Source organism: Maniola hyperantus, chromosome 10 (assembly GCF_902806685.2).
Source record: "Maniola hyperantus chromosome 10, iAphHyp1.2, whole genome shotgun sequence".
NCBI lineage: Eukaryota > Metazoa > Arthropoda > Insecta > Lepidoptera > Nymphalidae > Maniola > Maniola hyperantus.
In genome coordinates this window covers 5,488,879-5,515,888 of record NC_048545.1, presented here as the reverse complement: position 1 = coordinate 5,515,888, position 27,010 = coordinate 5,488,879, and the positions used below count along the sequence as shown (strand labels likewise).

The following is a 27,010-nucleotide window of genomic DNA, read 5'->3' as shown; positions in this document are numbered from 1 at the left end:
TCTGTTCCAATTCGCTGAGCAATTTTCGAACTTAGACGGTTGGCGATTAAAGATGTGAAGTGCCCGAGCCCTCGGTGTTATTGAGAACTGTGGAATTTTTAAATTACATCAATTGAGGACTCACCTCTAATTTTGAATTCAGGAAGAACCCCTAGTATTTAAATGCACATGCTACAATTTGCTTGAGTTTTCTTTTAGGACTTGCAAATTAATATTGTGAACTGTAGTTAGTGAGATAGCTTTGATGTCCAAAAATGTTTTTATTGTTTTTTATATGTCCTATTTTAGGATTTGTACAGCCGCTTTAAAACCACAAGGCTATTGTTAATTTTAACCTGTGGTTAATGCTGTTATTATCTCTATACATTTTTTTATGAAAAAAGTTAGGTAGGTACCTTAATTTTCTATACTTCGGGGAACATAATTGCGCAACCTGCGTCCGAAAGATCAGTATTCGTACAACAGAATGATTTATAGTTTGGGGCTAGTTAATTGTATTTCCAATCTAAAAAATGCTATGCATTATCTCCCGGCGACCGACAGGTAACAAATCTTGCTTTTCAAATATTATTACTCATCGCATTCGATTTGGGAGCGAGCGCTACGAAAGCTATATCACCACCTACTCGGTATCCCGCGGCTCACGATATTCTTTAGTCCCCCAAACTTTGATAAAATGCGACACACATTCGTCTAGTCATCTCTTTCGCTCGTATATTGTTTAGACGAGGTTAGAATATCGCCGTCTCATGCCCCACTAAAATAGACTTTGCCCAAGCGCACTACTCGTGTCAAAAGTTTTGTGTAGTAATGGCTTACGAAATTTTTCCCCTACCTCGTGACTTTTTTGTACAGTCGAGTTCGTGTGTTGGGGTCGTAGAGTTGTGTTAGAAAAAATTTGATAGGCCCGAGATATCGTGATAATGGAATAGGTTTTTGTATACTCCTCAACAGATTCGGTCTCTACGCTAGGTGCGTTCCGATCTCTGTTATTGTATGGACATGGACAACAGTGTCAGTTGTAAATAAGGATTTGTATAGACCAAACGTATCGAACAAGTGGATGAGTTCGCAGCTTTATTGCCTGCACTAATTGATATTAAATTTGTAATTAATTATATGCAAAAAATTAATAGTGGTCCAATAAGAATCGTAGGACATAGTACCTAATCGTGCAGTCTGTGATAACGAAGATTATTTATTAGTGTGTTAGTGTCGTCATTAATAATAATTGATATAAGTGGTTTATGTAAAGCTTTTAAAGGATTTAATATCTCCGTAAGTATTTCTATCACGTACTAAGTATAATATGATATTGAATATCATAAGACATTATTGCACATCTCCTTTACTTTCTATTTTAGGAAGTAGGTATGCTTGTGAGTTCGTTCACAATATTTAATTTTTTTTGAAAATTCGTGAAAACTCTTTCAGACAGACCCACTTTTGCATGATTGCGTATAATATTAAGCTCTATTTTTTTTTGTCTTCACCTATGATTGTAGTGCGCTAAAAGCCTTTACAGCCTACTAACTTAGTTTATAACCTGTTTGTAACCTACCTATCAAGGACTCATAATAAACTGATACTAAATACTTATCTATATTTCCATAAAAAACTTTACTCTTCAACTTACCTATCTAACTATACCTATTATTGTGTATGATAATATAAGTAAATAACATTGTATATTATTACACTTTAAAAAACAAAAAAAAACGTTTCGCGGCTAAATTCAAACCATTTAAAGATCGAGTTGGAATGTATCGAGATAAAGGATGTCATCCAGAATCTTGGACCAAGCAAAATCAAACTTACCTAGAAAAGTTCCACTGAAAACAGAACTCTATCTCGCTAAATTTAGAACTTATAGTTTACTATAACAAGTAACAAAGGTCGATTTAAGTTTTTTCGACGAAGGATCGGGACCAAAAGTTTGACCTAGCTTTTGGAATTCATAAAACCAAAGCCGCGTTCAATATGTAGCGTCATTCCACGAAAAGGATTGCTTTTATTTTGATACACGTTATATTAAAAGATTTTGTATTCTTCGGTTTTATCGTTGGTAGAAGCTTTTATTATTGATACATTTATAATCCTTATTCCTAATATTATAAATGCGAAAGTGTGTCACTCTATAAATAAATTTATATAATTATGATAAAATGAAATATAGTTTGTTTGAAATCAATAAAGCTCTAAAACTACAGAACTGATTTTAATAATCCTTTCACCATTACGAAATTGAAAGCTACTTTATCCATAAGTGACAAGGGGCTATATTATATTAGGTAGATACCTATGTATACATAATTATGTCAAATTTCACCCGGAAGCACAGCGAAGCCGGATGTACATATGTTATCAGCTACATCGATGATCAGCTAGCTATCATAGTCAAGCGGAGCCATCTTCTAACTGAAACTCGTAGAGGGATCCTCGTTGAAGGAGACCGAAAAATGCGATTTTCCTTCGTACGATTCGCAACGGACTAATTAGACCATCATCGTCATCAACCCATCGCCGACCCAATACTGGGCATGGATTTCCTCTCAGAATCAGAAAGGTTTAGGCCATAGTTCACCATGCTGGCCACACACACCTTTTAAAACATTATAGGTATGGAAAACTCTTAGGCATGCAAGTTTACTTACGATAAAGGTGCATATTCCTTCACCGTTAAAGCAAGTGATATTTAATTGCTTAAAACGCACTTAACTCTAAAAAGTAAGAGTTGCGTGCCCGGAACGTTCCGGGGAACGAGGTCTAGACGTTTTTTTACACTTAATAGTATCTAATAAAATATGCATAGTTAACCAACTCTTAAATACTTAAGTAGGTATTCTATTCAGAATCTCAAGAAACAAAAGCTTCGCAATATCCCCATTGCCTGCACTGAATTCAGTGCTTTTATCACTTAGGTATTTTTGTCAGCGACTTCCTCAGATAGCGGGGGCTTTCTGGGCGCGAGGAAATGAAATTCTTATCGTTCCTCCGTAGAAAGAAGCTCACTTCTTTCAGTTATCCGCAGGAAATATATAGGGGGAGCTACCGCGGCACTCGCAATAACCAACATCTGATTGCTAAAAGGAATCACGGAAGAATCTCTCGCTCAATCTAAATAATGTATCCTGGTGAACATTTTCGAGCTCCTTTTAGATTTTTTTCTACTAAAATCGACGTATGTGTATCTTTGTGAACGTTATGTAATATACTAGTCAATGCCCGCGACTTCGTCTGCGTGGATTAAGGTTTTTTAAAAATCCCGTGGGAACTCTTTAGTTTTCCGGGATAAAAAGTAGCGTATGTTCTTTCCCGGGATGTAAGTTAACTCATGATCAACAATGATGTCCCCTTCTTCATCCTGAGGCTACACAAAATTTACGATCGGTGCGCCTGATGTTTCTTAAACTTCAGCAGCATCGAGCGCGCTTTAATATTGAGTGAGTAGAGGTTGCATCTATGCCAAAATCTGCTGACGTCAACATCAATTCTTCAATCCACCCGATGCATTCTAATCTATCATGTTTTGGTATACAGTTTCAGTATTGAAGAATCGTAATATCTTGTGGCTTTTTCAGCTCCTAAGTACAGATTATGCAGCCGTGTGCACTGTGCATCCTTCTTTAATCGGCTTTGGTCCACAGCGGGAAATCGAACAGTTTCCTTCTTATTTTATTATGCATATCGTGATTATGCATATTCACGTTCAAAATCAGTGGACGCGTTTAAAAACTTTCAACAATGATGTCCCCTTTTTCATCCTGACGCTACACAAAATTTACGATCGGTCCGCGCGAGGGAACACTGCGTGCCTGATGTTTCTAAAAATGTGTCAAACTTTTTACAAAGTTCTTTCATTTAGCTGCGTCCGGCCTTCCACTGTAGCCTTGTGAGCTTTTTTTCACTATTGTTTATTTTTTTAGACGCTATTGAAATGTCTTCGAGATAAGACATTTTGAGTAACGCAAAAACTGGGCACTGACTTGGATAATGAAATTTCTCTCAAACTGTCCGTTGGGCGATGTCTATTATAATAAAGCTTTTTTAAAGCTCCCAGCTGGAGTCCGTTTCTCTTAATGCTTTGGGCACTAAAAAGTTTAATAACTTTACCTCAGTTTAACCATTTTATTGAAGAAATATATAAAGGTAACTATTGTATCAGCGGTGGTAACTCGTTTCTATAAAGATAATATTCAAATTGCCATTGAAATATTCACCCATTTTTATTTATCAGCGTGCACAAGGCCTATTTTGCATAATCGGTTTATTTTAAAATAAAATGTCCCTTCTCAATCGGTTAGGACGAGGACACAATAAAATCTTTTTAACCGCAGACTGTTTAGTCTTAAAAAATTAGCTAATAACGAAGTTGCATTTGTAAGTAAGTAACTACTCTGAACTCTATTATCTAAGCTCCAATAACTAGCTTTAGCCTCCGGTTTCGAATTGTGTGTCTGTCTGTCTGCTAGCTTTTCACGGCCCATTCGTTTAACCGATTTTAACGTATTTTGGTACAAAGATATCTTGCATTCCGGGTATGGACATAGCCCACTTTTTATCCTGAAAATTCGAAGTTTACTTAGAATTTTAGAAACCTAAATCCACGCGGTTGAAGTCGCGTATGTTATCTAGTTAGGTATGACTGTGTATGCTTTTAAACTGTGAAATCCTTGTCAAAATATTGCCGTGACTTTTCTGTTATAAACGCAGACAATACCTAAACTAACTAGAAATCTATAGTTTTACAATGTGCCCACAGCCTTAGGAACGGCGAGCCTAAACCGGTTGAATTAGGTTTTGTCGGTGCTTCTTCAAGCTACGAGTTTATGCTCGATGGAAACGGGATATTATAAAGCTTCCAGTTCACGTTGGCCCAACGTATTCGTCGTGTACCCATATTGAGTAAACTTTGCAAATTCCTTCACAATTTTTAATGTGTGCACGAAATTCCAACCCCATGGTCAAGTCAGCCAACGCTTCAAGTGGTAAAAGTACGTCAAGTATACCTACATAGTACATTCTTCAAGTATGTTGGGCCAAAGGGAAATGGAGGCTTCATGCTTTACTCGTTCCCCGATAATTTTGAAGTTTATTTGACATGACAATGATAGCGGAATTAATATGGTCGATATTGGATTAAAATAAGTTCAATGGAGCATTTAATTCAAAATTACGTAGTATCACGGGTTTCATTTATGCAACTTTAATCAATATAATTTTGAATAGATTACCGGTATAGGTTTTTAAATACGCTGTTTAAACTGAAACTTGATACAGTACGCGGCCAAAAGTAATGTACATCGACCTCTAGATGGAGATAGCAGATTTGTAGAGCACTGTCTCAGTCGTTGAGACTGACAATACGTCATATAGGTATGAGTGACAGAGACAACGCTCTACAAAGCCGAAATGTCATTCCGAACCGATCGATGGTAGAGTCTTGACATAATCCTGTCTTCCAAAGGAATTCCACTTCCTTATATTTAATCTATCTAGCTGAACTTTGACTTAACTGAATTTTGAGTTAGTTCAATATTGAATATTACATTTATTCTACACAGCTAAAAATGTGAATAAGCTAAAAATATCTATACTTACATAAATTAGGTTGCTAAGACAAAAATAATGATAATTTAAACATAATATTTATTTATAATTTAAAAAGCGAGTATTTATCGCTATTTGATTTCACATTTGACATTGTAGACCCGTAGCAGACATGTTTATGTGCTTATATGACAATAAACTAGTGAAAATATGGTCATCCGAAACGAACAGCAAACTATAAAATACATAAAGTAGAGATGTCGAATTAGAAACGCCAGAAATGGAGAATTGAGTTCCTACTAGCGTCTTATATGCTAATTAACTAAGCTACACAAAATGTTTAAAGAAATTCGTTGTTCATAGCACAAAGAATAACCATATTTTCAAATTTTCCAGGATTTTTCCTTGTTTTATAAAATTTATAATATGCAAAAGATACCTATCGTACCACTATAGCTACTGGTGTGGTACCTACCGCAGCTTCGCTCTCGTGGGGATTTTGAAAAATCTAGCCTTATTATCTACTTGTCTACACTATAAAAAGCCTTCGTGTAAAATTTCAGCTTCTTTTTTTTCTCTTTATTAAAGGGTCTGTTCAATCAGGAACATGTCACCCTTGTAACAAATCACAATAGGTATGTACAATAATTATCTTCGTTTTAAAGTTACATTAAATAGTTTATATAGCATTCAGCTTCTTAGGTCTAAGGGCCTTTAGCCTGCACGTTGATGACTCAGTCAGTGAATCAGGACTTTTATTTTTATATATATTTAGAATTATTACATAAATAGGACAACTGGAATTAGGTAAGCTAACCTAATGATACCTATAGGTCAATTTTCTAAGCTTATAAAGCTACTAGCTGACCCACCCCGGCTTCGCTCGGGTGGAATACAGAAAATCGACGTGGGGGTAGAATTTCCAAAAATCCTGAAACACGTATTTTTTCATTTGTGACCGAAAGCACAAATATTAATTTTCATGGAAATAACTTAAAAAATGACGGACTTTCATACAAAGTTACTTTCATGTTAGGTAGGTACCTACATTTTACTCGGTGAGTTTTCACAAAGTAGGTACAAAATACTTATCTATTCGATGAAGGTAGAATAGAAAACTTGCACTTTTACGATAGGATTATTATTTTACTTTGTGTCCTATCTTAGTTTATTCAAAGATGGCTTCCCTAATATTACTTATTCGAATTTCGAATTTAGAGATGCGTAGGTGCACAAGAATTAGGTGATGTTTAAAAAGATTAAAATCGGTCGCGCGCTTGAGTAGGTCGAAGATTTATTGTTTTATCTAATATAAATTTCGCTCTTCATGTCGAATTTACCGGCTAATGAGAGCCAAAACCGTTAACACATACTTTGGGAATCGGTGCCTAAATCAAAATGACACCGGCTGTTTGGTTAATTGGACTTCACGCGCTTTGATGATGGTTAGACTTAGATCTAATTTACAGTGTGGTTAAGTGATGTCAATTAAGTTAAAATGTCGCTATTTATAACTTACTACAAATAAAATTGACACACTGTTTTCAGATTTTAGACGGCATTTGAATCTTTTTTGACGTTTTTAGATATTTTTAGGGTTCCGTAAGTACCTCAAAAGGAAAAAGGAATCCTTATAAGATCACTTTGTTGTCTGTCCGTCAGCCCGTCTATCGTGTCCGTCAAGAAAACCTATAGGATACTTGCCGTTGACAAAGAATCATGATATTTGGTAGGTAGGTCTTATAGCACAAGGAATAAATCCGAAAACCGTGAATTTGTGGTTAGATCACAAAAAAAAAATTAAATGTTTTTTTAATTTTCAAAGTAATAGGTATACCTACCTACCAAGTGGGGTATCATAAACCCTATAGGTTTTCTTTACAGACACGACGGACAGACTGACAGACAGACAGACAATGAAGTGAAGTCCTATAAGGGTTAGGTACTTTTTTCCTTTTGAGGTACCTACGAAACCCTAAAAATTAAAAGAAACTGACATAGCAGATACCTGCGCATCCATTGTTGTATCGAACATAAGGGTGGGTATACATAGACACATCTGCCCGGTTAACTTACAGCTTTTAGATTAGGGCCCTTCGCCGGCCGCGCCCCGAATTGAGAGATGCGCCGGTCTAAATTAGTAACGGTTACCAAATTGCTTTTTAATTTCCACTTTGATATTACAGTACATTATTTCAGTAATAATCTACCTTTTATTTAATTGTAATCTATATATAGGTATATATATAAAAGGAAAAGGTGACTGACTGACTGACTGATCTATCAACGCACAGCTCAAACTACTGGACGGATCACGTGAAATTCGGCATCCAGATAGCTATTATAACGTAGGCGTCCGCTAAGAAAGGATTTTTCAAAATGCAACCCCTAAAGGGGTAAAATAGGGGCTTGAAGTTTGTGTGTGTTGTTGTCAGTTTTGAAGTGTCTATAAAGAAGTTTTGTAGTTAATATTTTTGCAATTAGCAGTATGACATATTTTATTAAGCTCATGTTGAAATCTCATAGTTAAAATTCAAACCTAAGGGTGTAAAATAGGGGTTTAAAATTTGTGCAGTCCACGCGGACGAAGTCGTGGGCATAAGCTAGTAAAGCATAAAAATAATCTATTATCATTTGTTTGATTTACCCGACCTCATAGTTAGTAGGTATACCTAGGTATAAAGTACGCGGCAGAAAGTAAGTACTTAATGCAGGTAAATGGCCTTTAGAATGACATTTTAGCTTTGTAGAGCGTTGTCTCTATCACTCATATGTGACGTTTTGTCGGTCTCAACGACAGAGACAATGCTCTACAAATCTGCTATCTCGTTCTAAAGGACGATGTACATTACTTTCTGCGGTGTACTAGGTATACTATATTCTTCTTCTTCTTCTTGTCTTTATTCCACGCTATGTGGGGTCGGCACAACATGTCCACAAAATATATAGTATTAGGTACTAAACATGTCTTCTTCTTCCACTCATTTCTGTCATCCGTCAACACATTATCTTCTTTCACGCAATCCAACCACCTTTTCTTTGGTCTTCCTCTCCTCTTTTTTCTTCGCCATTGATTCAATAGTTCTTATAAATGAAAAATAAATATATAAAAGAAAATTAATTTATATCCACTTATTTCATTATTTTAGAAATAGGTGAAATTGCCTTAGTTTATTAACGAGTTACCTAAACCATAGATAGGTATTATAATATAAAACGGTTAAAAAACAACTATGTATATTACAGGAAGTGCCTATTTTAGAAAATGAAAATGTTTCTCATCAAGAGTTTAATCAAATATCCCTTGTTATTGTAATAAAAATAAAAGAAACATGAAACCCTAAAGTTCGCTTCCCAGCTCAGGTAGGTACAATACCAGAATGAAATCAAGTTTATTTTGAGATATTTGCTTTGGAACAATAAAACATATCGGTTCAATATTGAGTTACATGTAACAAGAACATTCAGACGTTGAGAAATCTCTCATCTCGTCGGCATCGCGGCTGTTATTCATTGTTGTATAATTCTTTTCTTTTTTTTCATTCGTGAACAAGGCGCGCCGGCCCTGCCCTAGAGTTTGGCCCAACCCTAATTTTAATGGCTGCTTGCCGTCACATCCGGGTAACTTAGTATGGAATAGATTTCTTCAAATTTAATTGGATAAGTTGATAATTTTTACTAGGTATATTTTGTACATTTTATGATTTTTTTTATTTCATAGATTATAAAAAGATCTTATTATTACAATATTTGAAATAAAAATAAAATTTATACTTACATAAAATTAAAAAAAATAACGCCATACGTATACCTATACCAATATCTACCTACTTATTTAATAGATTTTATTTAAAAAAATATTTACTCGTCAATGAAGCGTGAAGCTTGTGTTAGGATTATATACGTACCTACCTACTTATAATGTACCTATAAATCTAATTAATAATCCACATAGGCAATACGTAAGCTATAAATATAATTAAAATTAATCTTTAATCCGAATGTTCTTGCGTAACATTTGTTAGCCAATAAACTAAACTCAATCGAACAAGTAGCAAAGTGTTAATCGATTATTTTTTGCCGAGCAATAATGATCAATCAACATGCGATGCCGGTGGTATCCAGTTTTTAGCAATACCTAGGCTCTCTGTGTTGGTACGTGTCAATGGGAATTATAGCACCGGAGGCGTAACTAATTGCTGTAATTAAAGCACTATAAATCACTCATTTATGGGCTAAGTATGCAGCCTATTCCTTGCTTTTTATCACCTGTTGGAGGGTTGATTGCATGAATGACATTGAATTATTTTATAGGGATGTTCTTTCTAAAAACCGTTGAAACGGTTTCACTTGATGTAAATGGTAGTAAGTATGAGTTAGTACAGTATCAATTTTAATTTCAGCATAATTTGAATTCACTTAAATACCTTGGGAAAATAGACAATAAAAAAAATATCTTTTGCTAATAATAATTAATAAATACATATTTTACTTTATTAAATTTTTATTTAAAGGTTTACTAGCAATTTTAAGATACAAACTTAATAACTATAATAAATACTTACATAGATTTTTCTATCATACTTACATCAGATTTTAAAAGTAAACACTGCAGGCAAATACCAGAGTTAGGTACATACCTAGGTATAATGATGTTATTTAAGTATAGTTTAAATTCCAAAGACTATTAAAAATAAATATAATAAGAAAAATTAGTCAAAAATGATCTCTAATGTTTGACAAGAAAAGAAACTGGTGGACAGTTTCCTTTCGTGTAGGTAATAAATCTTTTCAAACATTTATTTGGAACTAGATGATGCCTGCGACTTCGTCCACGAGGATTTAGGTTTATATAATCCCGTGGGAACTCTCTAATTTTCCGGAATAAAAGTAGCCTATGTTCTTCCCCGGGATGTAAGCCTATAACTCTGTACAAAATTTCATCAAAATCGGTTAAACTGTTGGGCCGTGGAAAGCTAGCAGACAGACCTACGTTCGCATTTATAATATTTGTATAGTGTGGAAGTACGGATAAATGCATTAGATAATAAGTGTCGTGCTTTCCTATAGGCACGATACAGATACCTAGTATGCTAAGTAATGCTAAGCATACCTAAGTAATGTTAATAACAACACAAAACTTAATCAATACTATACACGAAAGCACATTAGTACCTAAGTATAGTATGATAACTCAAGCTTATACGTATAAGCAAGAATTCTATGTAGGTACCTATTATCTAAATGCACGAGAAATTGCCATGTAGAATACATGAATTATAATAATATAATCAGAGAGCTGTAACTAAAGAACATATTGAGGTCCCGATATCTTCAGTTTCAATTAGACAGGCAGTAAAACATGTGTGAGACTTAAATAAACCACTTTAATGCAACGGGCATACACTCATATCTGTATTAAAGATAGCTCCTAAATTAATTAACCCTCTGAGATTGGATTCCTATGCTGGAACGTATTAATACAAAGAAGAGCTAGTGATGTGATGGGTCGAATGAACTTGTGTTATCGAAATTGTGTTACTTGTTCCCACCCAATTTTGGCAGTTCAAACATAATTATGTCAAGGAAGATATTTATGTACTTACTAAAAAGCATTGTTATCTAATTAGGTAGGTATACAGTAGGTAGGATGTATTTGATGAGTAAGTATGTGCGTTTAAAAAATGTGATATTAATATTATTGTTTTCCTTCGCCCCTGTAAAGGAAATCAAGTGTGAAGTTTGCTAATCCGCACTTAGCTGGCATAGTGGACTATGGCCAAATCCTTCTGATTCTGAGAGAGAAAATCCGTGAGAATAGTCAGCCATCATGATGATGATAACTCACGTCATATTATTATTTTCATTTCAATACCTACTAGGATTTTTTTTGGGAGCTGTGAAGTCTCATCTCTAAGTATCTATAAGTCATCGAGCTGCACTCGTGGGCAACCCTTCCGCTCAAGCTGATGCATGAATTACGAGTGTGTCGGACGGGGTCTCAGCGACCCCGCGCCGCGCTCGGCGTGTCGGATCGATAGAGGCTTTTTGTTATATTCAACCCGTAATTGCTGAAAAGTTTTCACGCCGTAGCGCCGGTCACGCGTATTTTATTACTATGAAATTGAATTATTTATGACGCCATGCACGACAGAGCGACCATTGTGCGCGGGACGCGGCTGCTGCTGAATTTTAATATTGAAATTATGTATTTCGGTTGTGGTAAAATCGCGCGCGATTAGTAGGTACTACCTACGGTGGCACGCTCGTCACAAAATGACATATCTGGCGAGCGGCTTAATTGCGTCGGTCCCAAAGCCTTGCCCGAGATTTATGTATATCCAATCCCGGTCGCCTAATCCCGCTCCACCCGGGTCAATCCGACCCTGGAAAAGGTTTTCCCGGTTATTTTCCGTGGAACTTTTAATCCCGCCGAATACCGACATACATCATAGAGGATTAAGAGGTTTAAATTGGAAGTTACCGACGTCCGAAATAAATTTGAATCGGCCGGCAGTCTGTATTGTGATATCGGTGCCGATGCTAAATGGGAACCAATATTATCCTGCAAGTAAATCTCGTGGTAGAGTAAGCTCAAGCGGTCTATTCTATACCTCTATCCGAATTCGTGTTACGTTTTATTTTGGATTTTTTTATCTAATTGTAAATGGGCTTATCTACATTATTGTAGTGACGCCAATGCCACGTAGGAGTCCACTAGCAATAAGACTTGCAAAATTCATTATGACAGTGTCAATTTCACAACAATTTGGCTTGCTGCTAATGTTTTAGATAAGTAGGTAGGTATATAAGGGACTTGCCTGACTTCACTTCTGCAAATTTTATTGCTAATGGACACCTACGTACCCTGAGGACTAATTTGAATCATCAAATACTAGATTGATGCCTGCGATTTCGTCCGGGTGAATCTAGGTTTTTAAAAATTAGATTTAATCACTTTTAAACTTTTGGGATAAAAAGTAGTCTAGGTACGTCTATCTCCAAGATGTAAGCTATCACTGTACCTTTAGTTAAAAATGGTAAAAGGGGTGGGCCTTGTAAAACTAGCAGCCAGACAGACGAAACACACACTTTCGTATTTATAATGTGAGTATGGATTAGGTAGGCATATTGTATTTATTATCAATAGGTATTCGTAGGACTTACATATTTGGCTACCCTGTGTGGATGGGCAGGGAATGAAATTAAAAGGGTATCAATAAGGGTGCAGTAAATCATACAAAACCACTCGCTCGGCAGTCCCTACCCTCTGGAGTGGATACCCTTCGGTAACACCTGACCGATTGGAGCTTCGGTTCTGTTGCTGTAGATAAGTAGGAACTTATATCTATAAAATATTTTTTACTTCAATTATAACGCTGACTCTTTTCGCTCGGGCTTCGTGACGTGCAGGTGTGCAGATTGTCCCCCCGCCTTATACCCCGATCGCCATTTGAACCTGTCGCAAACTATATCTTTTATCCGTTCAATTTACCTACTAAAGCTTTGACCGCATCTTCAAAGTAGCTTTGCAAATTCTAGTAGTTGATACAGCAAGCCTAGAGTCTAGATTATTTAGGAGCTGTGAATACCCTAAACCAAATGGCGTGCGTAAATCATAAATCAGCGGTCTTATTATACATCAAGTGAGGTTAAAATCAACCTTGCTGCCAACGAAGAGGATCATTAACTATTATTTTTAACTGTGTTCTAATTATCTCTTATTTCGTTATACCTAAGTACCTATTACCTAAGTCATCATAACCAAAAAATTGTACCTCAAAACAATAATGAATGGCATAGAGAAGTTAGGTATAAATTTGCATGCAGTGTTTACTTTTAAATGATTTAACATAGTTGTGCATGATAGCAAAATCTATGTATTTATTATAGTTACTAAGTTTTATGTTAAAATCGCTAGAAGGTAAACCATTCAATTAAAAAAAAAAACACCTCATACTTAATAGTGTAGCATGTTGATAGAAATACCTTCAAGAGATCTATGTTCAGCAACGGTCATCCGTCAGTCGAGATGACGATATTGACGAATCGAATAATAATAATTATAGTCCGTACAAAATGACTCCTCACGCGCCATTTTAACTCTATGGGTCAAATGTCATGTCAAAAGTACGGTTCACTTTTAAAATAATGACTAAAATTGTACTTTTGACATGAAATTAGACACAAAAAGTTAAAATGGCGCGTGAGGAGTTAAATTTTACGTGTTATACGATAATATTATGTCCATGTTTTTTATAAAGTACCTACCTACCTACTAGGTTTTGCCCGCAACTTCATCCGCAATACATACTCGTAGTTACTTACTTAATTTATAGCCTTCAACTTGAGGACAGTCTAGCTATCTATCAGTGAAAGAATTTTTGAAATCATATGAGTAGTTTCGGAGGTTACCTACCTACTAGGTACGTCCAAACTTACAAGCTTTACCTCTTTACACGTATATTATTAGTATAGAGTATGTCTTTCTTATGTAGGTACCTTCATTAAAAAAAGTATCTTTTAGCTGGTAGGTATATGTAAATAGGGGATGCCGTATTGGATCTATTACCCTACCAACTAAAGTCCCTACTTAGTAACTATACCTACCGTAAGTACTCCTCTACAGTGTTCGTACTGTAGCTCTATTATGTACTGCGAACACCCTGTACACGGAATTGGGTGCGTAAATCATTAATCAGCTGCTCATTTGTTCCCGCCAAAATTATTTATGTGTGCGTGCCGTGTTCACGTTGCCTCTTTAAAATGCCGTTCCCGCCGTCTGCCGGCTAATCTATTGTTTAGATGGATGCTCATAGAAAATGGATGCGTAAGAGCTTAATTTGAGACTGTAAAAGTTTGTGTTCGAAGTTTAATATTGAATATTATTTTATTTATCTATTTTTGCGATAAACAATGCGTTAAGAGGTGATCACTTATACAAATATCACACCAGTTTTACTCACGTGCAGTCTACGTTACCCCGACTATAGTTTCGAACCCGTCCGGGGTCCTTTTTCACAGGGACTCAGTTCGCGCACACGTCGCGGTTGAGAAAAGGACCCCGGATGAGTTCGAAACTAGTCGGGCTAACGTCACGTACCTATCTAAGTAAAGCCGGTGTGGGGTATATTTATAATGCAAATCACTAACGATAGTTTAAACGCTAAAAAAGGTGATAACTTACCTACCTGTTTATTGAGATACCTACGCACTTAATAATAACATTGTGCTTGCTAAAAGTTCTAGAAATGACCTATACCTATTACACCTCGAAAAGAAGCCCATTGGCTAGAAAAGAAGCAATCTTGTTTTCAGCAACGAAGCTTCTATTTGTATGGCTTTCGGTTGAAAGTTTGCATGAAAGTCCGTCCTTTTTCAAGTTCTATTCACGTAAAAAACTAGTGTTTGGGCTTCGGTTTAAAAATGAAAAAATACATGTTTCAGGATTTTTGGGGTTTCCACAACTACAGCGATTATCAAAAATTCTTGGGCGAGTGAGAAGTGTGAACTAGTAAATAATATTATACTTACGATAATTGAACAGTAAAATTACTGGAGCTATGGGTTTTATAAACATTTTAGCACTAATTTAATGTCAAATGCTTTATTTAAAACAATCCATTTCGAAAGCATTTATTTTATCACGACGTTATCGGATTATCGGTCATCGTAACTTAAGTTCAAGGTTGTTATTTTGTTGACTCGAAGTAAAAGGATGTAACTCCCCCTAACTCGAGAAAGGGCCCAGTCGAGGGTGACTAATGAATATGATTAATGTACTTACACCTATTTGTTGGAAGCTTTAAAATAATATAATTTAAGCACGATTTTCACACTAGGTAAGTAAGTATGTGAAATTTGTAAACATTTTCTTTTACACTAAATAAAGTAATTAATTTTCTTTATGTTATTACACTAGTTTCTCTAACACTTTCAAGTCATGCACTTTAAAAGTCATTGCACTTCTAAATCGTAGAGTTTCGACTGCAAAGTAAAGTGGCAAATGGACGTAATTCGTAAAAGGGAAGTGGGCATGGCTTCAAAACCCTTTTGCAACATTATACTTAGTAGGTCATTGTCATTGTACATTGGAAGAAATAGGTAATATTCAGCTTATCTTTTTTATAAAAGAAATTATGCAATAGCATTATATTCTTAGAACTAATTGTGTAAAAATTTCCACAAAATGTATTAAAATATGGGTAGGTATATCTACCTACTCATTTTGTTTAAACACATTTCTTCAGAATGAAAATCTGAGTATGGATTAGGCGCTTTTATAGGTGAAAATTGCTTCTAAACTTTTAATTTTATTACCTTCAAATCAAATCAAAATTATTTATTTCATACCTATAGGACAACTACTTAAGTAAGTAGTAGGTAACGTAGGTATCTTTTATGCTACGTCTTTGACTACCAACGGTTCGGAAAGCAGATACCTACTACAAAGAAGAAGGTCCAGGTGTAGTGCAACAGTTCACTTGGTACACCATCTTATCACAGCTCACGACTTAAAAAAACGTCGAGGCTTTGTCGTCACTGGCGGGCGTCAAATGCTACATTATTTCACGCCGGTCGCGGTGCGGTGGTCCTAACTCCTAAAGTAGCCTTATTTTTCTTTGATTTTACGTCACCATAGTCACCAAACCGAAAGTTCTCTTACTCTAGTTCACTCTGATCTTGTGCAACTGAAAGGTCAGCTGGTTGCTTCCACGCAACTTTGTCATTAAGTATTCGAATGGTATAAACTCATCTTAGTAAATAGTAACTTGTATTTAAATCGCTCGTTATAACAATTGTTAGTTATTTAACAAATTCTAAGCTAAAACTTCATACATAAATTCTATTTTTACCCTAAATAATTGTGGACATTCCTGAGTGCGCCCCTTGCCCTGTAAAGTGTGGAATGGACCTCTTTGGTCTATATTCTACCCATGACGAGTGCTTGTGAGTAATTACTCTGTAATTAACACTAATGTTGCCAAAAATGCGTGTATGATTTTTTGAACGCATGAATTTCTTTAATATTATTTATTAAATAATTAAAAGATAATGCCTATATACCTAATGGACTGTGGATTTAAGCTTTTGAAAAATACTATGGGAACTCGTTGATTATATGCGGGATACAAAGTAGCCTTTGACCAAGCCAAACAGACGTTTGTCAAAGAAGAGTGAATAGGCATCTTCTACGCTAGGGGGCGCCATCTTAGGCTGCATCATCACTTGCCAGCAGGTCTGATTGCAGCTAAGCGTTAGTCTATAAATTAAAATAAAGATACTCGTTTGCATTTATGACATAGGAATTATTTTAGACGAATGATCCCCGCGACGACTTTCACATTGAATTTCTTTAAATAAATGTATATATGCATATACCTACCTAGCTGCCGTACTTCATTAAGTCCATTATTAAAAATTGCCTAGGTTTGTTAGTAACGACTAACAATTACTAACAACTAACAAATTATTAACATATAATTAATAACGACTAACAAATTTCGTAGTGTGTTAAATCTGGTATAAGTTAACCGCCGTTTAGTTTAGTTTATAGTAAGAGGCAAAGCCCCGCACACCCGCACAGCCATGACATGCGGGTGAGCAGGGCGTCCCCCCCGCCTCATACCACGATTGCCATCTCGACCTGTCGCAGACTTGGTACCTATACGTTTTCTTTAAAATAAATCCTATTTTCTTTAAAATAAGTAAGTAAGCAGCAGGTTTTTGTTATTAGTAGGTAAGTTATTATGTTTCCTATTTAAATTAAACTTTCATATTTTATATTCTTATCAAATATCAATTAGCAATGGCCTAGCCTGGAAATGTACCTACCTACCTACGACGTATCACGTAAATAAGCTATACCTGCTGACCTAAGTTTCGTTTACCTTGGGAAATAAATATTCTTTAACTTACACAAATCTTGACCCACGGCCGTTGAACTCACTAATTTAATTAAACATTAATATTCCTAAAACTTGCACGGAAGCACGCTGTCTATAAAGTTGATCGCATACCTACCTACTACGAGACGAGCCGCCGCGCTGCTCGCAAAAGGCAGAGTCTCGCAAGTCCAAGAGCGCAGACAAGACATTTTCTCAGTCCTGAAAATAAAAATGAAACCAGAAACTTAGGTAACGCGACAGGTTGAGATGGCAATCGGGGTATGAGGCGGGGGAATGCCCCGCACACCGGCACTTCACCTGTGCTTGTCCGCTCCAGGTTGACGCGGGGGCTATGCTTCTGTGCGGTGCGTTCCCTCCCCGATTGCCATCTCAACCTGTCGCGGACTAAGTATACATTGTGATTGCGGCATGAGCCAGCCAAGTTGGAGGCATCGGAGTAATGCAGATGTTTTAGCAATGATCGGCAGCAACTGCAAATGATTCGTGTTGCCGATTTTGAATTGAGTGGCAGATGGCAGTAGGTACGGCCAGCTTGCCATCCTGTAAATCTAAAAATCGGTTAACTGATTTAATATCGCCAAAACGTGGGAATATTCTAAAAATGATGTTTCTCAAAAATATTGCTTCGTAAGACCAAACTAAAAACGAACTAAAAATAATCCTACATAGCATTCTTTTTTAGAAACATCAGCTTTTAAATTTAAACATTTTTGGCAATTTAACATCAAAAACATTTTTAGTTTTTTCGATGTCTAGAACGGCAGCAATATGGACAGCGCATACATAATTATTATCTACCTACCTACCTATACAATTATTATCTACACCAACCACGCTGCTAGAAAGAAAAAACTCGCAAGGTTGCAGCGTTTAGTGTGGATTCTAATGTCTACTATTCGTTTATATTCAGTGACCAAAAATGCGATGCGTGCGGCTCTTGCAGCAATGTGAAATCCCCTTTAAACATTTATTTATCTAACCCACTAACTATAATATATTATGTAGATAAATTGAATAGCTTATCTCTGCCCATGATCTGAGAACAAGGCCGGCACCTATTGTCATCGTTCCGTTTAGTTTACCTTTAATTACACACGCGGTTTAACCTCGGCTCCTCGATAAAGGTGAAGAATGCACTTATCTTCTACCCTTAGTTGGGTAAAAGATACATTAATAGAGTGAACCGCTAAGTTCCTTGCCGGCTATTTGAAACCTGCTGAATTTATTGAGTGACATAAAATTCAGTAATTAGGAGATAATGATCCTTAACCCTAAGCAGGACAAAGTAAGGGATGATTCACATGCTGTGTACAGTCATGTCGCTAAGTGATTTAGCGTTCCGCTACGATGCCGTGTGCCTACCAATAAGGGGTAAGGTATGGGTTTAATAAAAACTGCCATATCCCTTCCAAGTCAGCCCGCTTTCACCTTAGATTGCGTCATCAGTCATCACTTACCACCAGGTAATGGAATAAAAAACCGGCCAAGTGCAAGTCAGACTCGCGCACTGAGGGTTCCGTACTAGAGTTGTATTTTTTTGACGATAAATCAAAAATTATTAGGTATGCATAAAAATAAATAAAAATCTGTTTAAGAATTTGCAGGTAAAAAGCCTTTTCATATGATACCGCACTTGGTACACCTAATCTTACCTTCCTACTTACTTTGAAAGTTGAAAATACTAATTATTGTTCATGAACACATTTTCCCCCTTAGGTACCTACGTGTGCTATAAAACCTACCTACCTGCCAAACTTTTAAGGTACGGAACCCTAAAAATGAAAAAAAAAATAGTCTTGTGATAACCGTAGTACCTATAGGTACCTACCTCATACAGTCATTTACTAACACTATGTTTAGTATTGTTACCTATCTTAGTTTTGCTTAGTTGTGGGTCCATCTGGGTGGGCTTCGACTGTCCTAATTACTTACGTCAATACTTCACTTATTGTGATGAATAATAGATTTACAATATTATGCTACCTCATGAGTGCTCATGATAAATTACTTCACTATCGGCGCAATGCTTTTAATGATAATGGGCCTATAAATCAAATGCATTTTTTATTTTGTTATAAATAGGCGCCTATAGTACGCGATAGGTCGAGATGGCAATCGGGGTGGGGATGCCCTGCACATCCGCACAGTCCCCGCACTCACCCGGTGCGGGCGAGCGCGGGTGACATGCGGGTGTGCGGGGCGTCCTCGCGCCTCATACCCCGGTTGCCACTTGACCTGTCGTACACTATAAGTACCTACTTATTAGATATCAACGATTGAAGATTTTTATTTTTACACTAGGTAAGTATAGGTAGGTCTACCTACCTATTAGGTACTGTTTTTTCTGTTCCGTGGGTATTAAGCACCTGGCAACCTGGCAAGCACTGCAATTTGTAAGGCGACTCACATGCCATCTATTTGTTGATGGCACCTACTTACTATATCAGAAACCTTCCTACAAGTCCCAACAACAACTGTACAGAGTTGCAACTTAATCGGATGACAACAGACACACAGACAACAAACACACAGGCAAACAATTATTTTTCATAATTCAATAAGATTTTTCTAATTATATGTAGTTTTTCTATTCGACGCTAGATGCCACTGTTCTAAACAAAATCTAATCCAATTGGAAAATTAGTTGCATTCTATGCACTGATAAATTCGTTTATAACGCACAAAATATGACAGTTTATGTATAGAAATACCTAACACACATGTAAACAGACTGATGTGTGATGGTCATAAAAGCGAGTGTTAGAAGAAATTAAGAAAATGATTGAGATAGTAGTGACAAAATGGGCAGTAGTTCGACGTAGCGGCGATAGAGGGCGTGATTTACGACAGTTTTGATTGCATTTTAATTTGTTGAACGCCTTTTAATGACCAATGCTTAAATAACAGTTAATTAATTTTATAAACTTCTTATGTGTGGGTTCTTGTGTAGGATGAAAAATGTTTTTCTAAAGGAACTTTCGACTAATTTTAGACATTCCGCGTCATGTTGCATTATTTAGATAGCCTAACACAGATCACCCTCATCTGTCTGTACCTAATCACAGCCTAATCTCTCAGCCTAATCATCAGCCTAATCTACAGCCTAATCTCTGCTTTAGGGTGCGGGGTACGATCTACAAACAGACAAAAAAAATTACTTGACTTGAATAGGTACTTTAATCGATGTGAAAACATTGTACCTATAAGTATTGAGGTATACTAATAATACAATTATTGAAGACAAATAATCAGTCTAATCCGTAGTCATTCTCATAATAATAATTAGGTAGGTACTTACCTACCTACTTAGTTTGATGAATGGATAGCTATAGGTCATTTTAGGTCTCTTGTTTCGACGTTACCTACCTACATTATATTAATAAATGCATCCTTTCAATGAAATAGGTACCTAGATCTAAATACACCATACTAACCTGATTCTAACTAAAGGATTGCTAATTTGACTAATTCCCCTCCCTGTCCACCAATACCCATAATGGTTTCTTAATAATAATAACACTAGCAGGGGTAACGTACCCCTTAAAATTAAAAATGGCCGCTGGAGAAGCACTCTCGATTGGTGGCAATAATTCATTCCGCCGCCGGCAGGGGCGCTGGCGGTGCGTCATTTGTCTATGTCACCCCCCCTCCCGCCCCCCCGGCGCTGGAATGCTCTGGCAAGATGTGGGGATGCTGATCTATTGTATAAGTACAAACACTGCACTTGACCAAAATATTTAGCGATTATAATTTATGGTGGGTAAAGGTTAATAAACGCAATGGTTATCAAAAGGTGTCAATGGCTAGATTTTGTTAAAAAGTTGAGATTAGCACAGCAGCTAGTCACCTACCTAGTCCTTAAAAATTGGTTACCTATTAATAAAAATAATAGGGTAGACATCCTCCTTATCATCATCATCATCTCAAACCTTTGCCGGCCCACTAGGTACCTAGTTATAGAGCACGGGTCTTTTTTCAAATTGAGAAAGTGTAGTCCATCTCGCTGCCCAAATGTGGCTTGGCAGACTTTCCACACCTTTGACAACATTAAGTACCTAGACCTCTCAGGGGTTTCCTCACGATGTTATCCTTCACCGTTAAAGCAAGTGATAACCTATTTAAACGCACAAGGATAACGCTGAAAGGTTGGAAAAAATAGAACTATAATAAGAATTGATAATAAAAGCTCTACCATCCTAAGTAGGTAGGTACGTCCTAGGTCCCTAGGACCTTCCTACCTACCTAATCTAGATTTAGATTTTAAACATTTTTTTTTAAATAAAATGTTACCAACCACTGTCAATGTACTTAACTATGATAATTAATTTATTAGTCCACGCACATGTATTTAGATAATAAATCATGAGGCATATCTATCGGCTTATTGACATTCATTTGACATATTGTTGCCAACTACCTCGCCGCTTAGATACGTGTTATCATCGTGACAACGCGGAATAAGTAGGTATAGTGCGCGACTGGTCGAGATGGCAATCGAGAAAGCAACGCCCCGTACACCCGCACATCTCTCGCTCTAACCCAGTGCGGGCGACGTGGGTGACGTGCGGGTCCCCCCGGTTCATACCCCGATTGCCATCTCGACTTGTCGCGAACTATACCTACCTACCTAACACTATACCACGCTATAGGTACTTTGCACATAATTAGTTTTCTTTGTCACCGAAGTGCCGAAATATACTTAAGTCAATTATTTTTTTACCCAACTAGGTACCTACCTACTGCAAAGCCGAAAGAAAGGGTTGTGATTTTAGCAGTCTACGTAGGTATGTATGTATTTAATAGTCTATGTTTATATTTAAGTATAGGTACTTAGGTATGTTCCACCGTAGCGCCTAAACTACTGAGCCGATTTTAATGAATGAGGTGTCAATCGTTTATGGTCGTTCATTATTCTGGTTTCGTAATTATGGTGCGGGTGACATAATATCATTATTATGACGTTACATTTACACTACATGATGTTAAGTACCTACATTCAAAAAAGTGGAGGTCTCTGAATTTTTTTGCTATCGTAAGTACCTGCGTATACCTATTTTTTCTCCTCTTAAAGAAAATTCTGAAATCATAAATATACAAATAGGTAAGTAGGTACATACAGAGTGTACCTAATCAGAACGTTGGCAAAAACGAAGACAGGTGATAGTAGGTACTGATGATCAGTGGTATTTAATACCACAAAAAAAACGCGGAAAAAACGCGTGGAAAAAAGCTATAGGTATTTTGTAAAATTTCACGATAAGTAGGTACCTACCTACCTATATTGCAAATAAAACATCTGACTGACGCTAGAGGTCAACGAACGTTCCGTAAGTAGGCCACTCGGAGTCAAGCCGCGTCGTAGGCAGGGCATTTATCCAAGTTTTGCACATAGGTAGGTATACATTGCGAGTTTGAAAAATACTAAATCACTAAAACTACAAAATGAGGCAAATGGTTATTGGTATTGGATTGTGTTTAGGTAGTAAAACTTCAACGTTAAGTTTTTGCTAGCGTTCTGGTTACACCCTGTAGGTATAGTACCTACTGTTAAAGTCAAATAAGAGCAAATGGCAGAAAAACTATCAGCGTTTGTAAAGAGGAGTGTTCACCTACTTAGTCGGGTTTTATAGATTTGAATTTTATCTTATGATCTGAAGAATGAGACCGATTCTTAACTTAGAATAATATACCTACTTACTCTCTATTTTTGTGGGAGTTTCCTTTAAATCAGTAATTTCGAAGACTTCTGCAGTCTGCTAGGCCGACTTTTCAGCCGTACACGATATTTATAAGCAATCTTAATCTATTTTACAAACCCACCAAACTCATAACTCAGAGGGTCTAGTAAACTGGTTTAACCTCTGATTACGTTTCTATTACAAACTAAGTTAAGAATCGTTCACGAAAAACTCGTAAAAACATTCAGTTTTAGCCCGTGTGTGGAAGTAGTAAGGTATGGAATAGATAACAGTTTTCCTAGATAGATAGAAAAAGAAAACTTTGTTGGGCCTAGTTTGCGTGCTAGCAGGTCGTAACGGAACGCACCGCACGCACATTAACGAAATTATTTTAATAAACAAGGCTACGTGGATGTTTTGATTTTCCCCCAAAAACCAGGAAGAAAAACAAAAAAGTTAAGCTAGGTATTCGACGTTTTCGTAGTTTTTTTCATCCAAATTCCAGCGGTGCTTGTAAAAATGTAAATGTTATGCTTAATGTTTTAAGTAGGTATTCCAGTTTATGGTTTTGTATTATAGTCGAATATTTGAAGCACGTGGAGGCTTGAGGAAACTAACGTACCTACATCTAAATTGTGTAAAAATGTAGGTAGTACCTAGATATTATACCTATAAAAGCATACTTAGCAAAACACAAGTCGTAAAACGTCTAAAATTATCTGAGTTCCGTAATTCAACAACGTTAATTTACGTTATTTAAATATTATAAATAAATGTAAATAATTATTATCCATACTACTATTATAAATGCGAAAGTGTGTCTGTCTGTCTGTGTCGTGCTAGTTCCCACGGGTTTAAAACAAACTATAACTAAAAAAAAAATCCACGCAGACGAAGTCGCGGGCATACTGCTGCACGTACCTATGCAAAAATTCAGGGCCCCACCTGATTCCTGAACATGAAAAGCGAGAGCTTATTGTGTGAAAAAATTTGTTTAGCCCCTCGAGTGATAAGTACCTACCTCATTGAATAGGTATCTAGGTATCAGCATGAGGGTTTTTAAATAGTTTTTGAAAAAAACTACCGTTTTCATTTCAACCTTCAAAGTTTGTAGCTAACACCTAATGTATGTTCTGACTTCTGACACGCATTTGACCAGTTTTTTTATATGAAAACTTTCTCTCAGTGCTCTGAATAGAATTCCAACAGTCATAACCACCTCTGTGGATATAACAAACGAACGAGAACTTATAGAACCTACCTACGCCGTTTATAGATTTGAACCAAAATAACAGATTTACACACAAGTTTTCCATTCTAAACCAAATATAATAAAATCTACATACATGATTATAGCGTCGTGCTACCAACGTTTTTGATTCAATTCCAAAAACTACGTTAAAACAAAATGGCTTTTAATGTAACGATGTAACTCGGAAGCCGTTAAGCGTCAAACTGGATTGCTGAGTGCTGGTGAGGCGGTTAAAATTGTGATAAATTCAACAAAATATTGAATAAACTAGTTTTTAATGGCGACCACGTAGCAACTTGTAACTACTAAGAAGTGTGGCGTGGGAAGCACCGTGACCCTTGTTTCGACGAAGCCTGATTTTGGTTAGATGAGACTGTAAGAAATCTGGTATTTCTTGCTTTATAGCAACTCAAAATGTTTGAGGTAGGTATATGCGTTTCAGGAGTTACGATGCCGCGAAGAAACCAATTAGGTACATCCTACCTGTATCAGTTTCATGAAGCACTACCATACCTCTTTAGCACGCCTGCTAAGTTAGTCTGCTTCTATTTTAGACTGCCCTTATCACTTGAGTACCACCAGTCTTCAAAGTGCTACATGTAACAGACCAAGTGCTTAAGTACAAGAAGTGAGGCGTGGGAATCACAGTGACGCAAGACTAAAAAATCTGGAATTTCTTGTTTGATAGCAACTTAAAAATGCACTGAGAAAATTTTCCTGAAGTTTCTGCTGATTTATCTTTCCAAAAGCATCTTCAAAAGGAAGAAGTATCCTTTCCCATAATTTCTTTAGGAATTTCGAACTTTCTCGATTCGGTAAGTACTTATTTATCCGATTAGTAAAAAAAATATCTCCAGAGCCTTTTGACAGGAGTTACGTCACATTTCAGGAGTAAGTAGTTGCTTCCGGTGTTGCTGCTACGCGTAGAAACCGATTAAGATCTAAGTCAAAAGCTAACATGTCACAGAATAAAAAAAAATCCTTATTCCCACCAATTAGAGAAAAATTTATTATTTTCTGCCTTTATTGATTCGTCCATCTGTCAGTCGATATGGTATGGGGCCATTATTTTGAATCTGCCCAGCCTTATGACAACTTTACAAAAATAAAGAACCTGTCTAATCTAATCTAATTACTTTACGTTTAAAAAGAAAATATCTCGAGACTCGATAGTTAGCGTAAACTTTTTCATCATTTCCGTATCATTAACTCATCTTTTAATGAAGTTCAATATATTATATGAATGAAAAAATAGGTAACTAGTCTACGGCCAGTTACAATGCTTGAGCGGACTTATAAAAAGAGGTGTATAGAATGCCTTAAGCGTGGCTTCGCATAAAAGCGCATCGCCTTTATTTCTATTAAGTCCAACAAGAGTTGACCAAAAATAAATCACCGACGACAACTCTATCTTTGAAACAACAAAGCATTCGCATTCGCAACGATTATTATCTCTAAAACAAACTTAATGCATTTACGGCTAGTAGCGACACGGTCTAGAGACATTTTGCTAACATTACAAATTCATAATGCATTCGCTTTAAGACTTAACCGTTAGGAAATAAAGTTGAATTTCACGTGCTTCATCCGCAAAGCCACAAATGAGTATAACCCAACATGTTTATACCGTTGACGTGAACCTTACTTACACGAAGTTAAGGAACATTTTTGCATATTTTATGTGTGTATAATGTAGGTTAATAAATAGTAGAGGGCTAGTCGTGATCAGGGATCGTGATTGCAACACCGCGCTGCATGCCCTTTGGACACTGGTTCCGTAGCTGTGAAAATTCACTTGAACATATGCAAGTCGGCTGCCTCCCTCTGCGATGTTCTAATCTATCTAACTGACAGCGGGCGTTTATCTTTTTCTCATAATATATAATGCTAATTATCACTTAAACGTTGAGCTTTAAAAGTTACACAAGATTAGTTAGGTATAGCTATTATAGGTACCTACCTACCTACTCGTAAGTACTGATACCTTTTACGCTTCTGGCTTTGGTTCTACCTTTAGTTAATTAACTAACGTACAAAATAAGACAATAAATTATAAGTAGGTACTAATTTTCATCAAGAAAAATACAATAAGTAAGAAGTTTCAAAATCAACTGCTGAATTTCAGTAGGTAGGTAGATACATAACTTCGAAGAAGAATAGAGGTTACCACGAAACAGAACTAAGATTCTGGAAGAGATTTTTAAGAAGATCTGAAGCTCTTTGTCGAGCTTTACTCGAAATGGCATAATAATATTATTACCTATGTTCAAGTCAGAAGAAAATCTGTGTAAAACCTCTAACATTAACTTAGGTCCAGTTGCATGACAGGCGGTTAAAGTTATGTTACGGTTAGTGTTAAACTAAGACGGTGTATATATTTTAACCGTAACCGTAATATAACTTAACTCGCCTGTCTTAAAACTGAACCTAAATCTTATTGAAATAACAGAATGCAAGTCTACGATGAACCCTTTATTTAAAATGGAACTTATCTACGGTATAATATTATCGTACCTACTGGAATCGACACTATCCGATTGAAGTCTATTGAAAATCGACTTGCACAAATGCCAGTTAAACTTTTACCTTCTATAAAACCTACTAATTGTTCTTTTCATTTT

At 36.4% G+C, this 27,010-nt stretch overlaps 1 protein-coding gene across 4 annotated transcripts in view; it reads left to right on the top strand.

The window, feature by feature from the left end:
• Positions 1–27,010, top strand: part of LOC117985706 (homeotic protein antennapedia-like) — a 292,055-nt gene that overhangs the window by 79,104 nt on the left and 185,941 nt on the right. Inside the window, exon 1 of one of the 4 annotated variants that reach the window (XM_034972468.2) lies at positions 877–1,278. The exons of 2 other annotated variants lie outside the window; for them this stretch is intronic. The gene's annotated coding sequence lies outside the window, so the exon portion shown is untranslated. Of the gene's footprint in view, positions 1–876; positions 1,279–22,218; positions 22,244–27,010 lie in introns of those variants that run through there. One more of the 4 variants, XM_069501603.1, reaches the window with a different exon arrangement.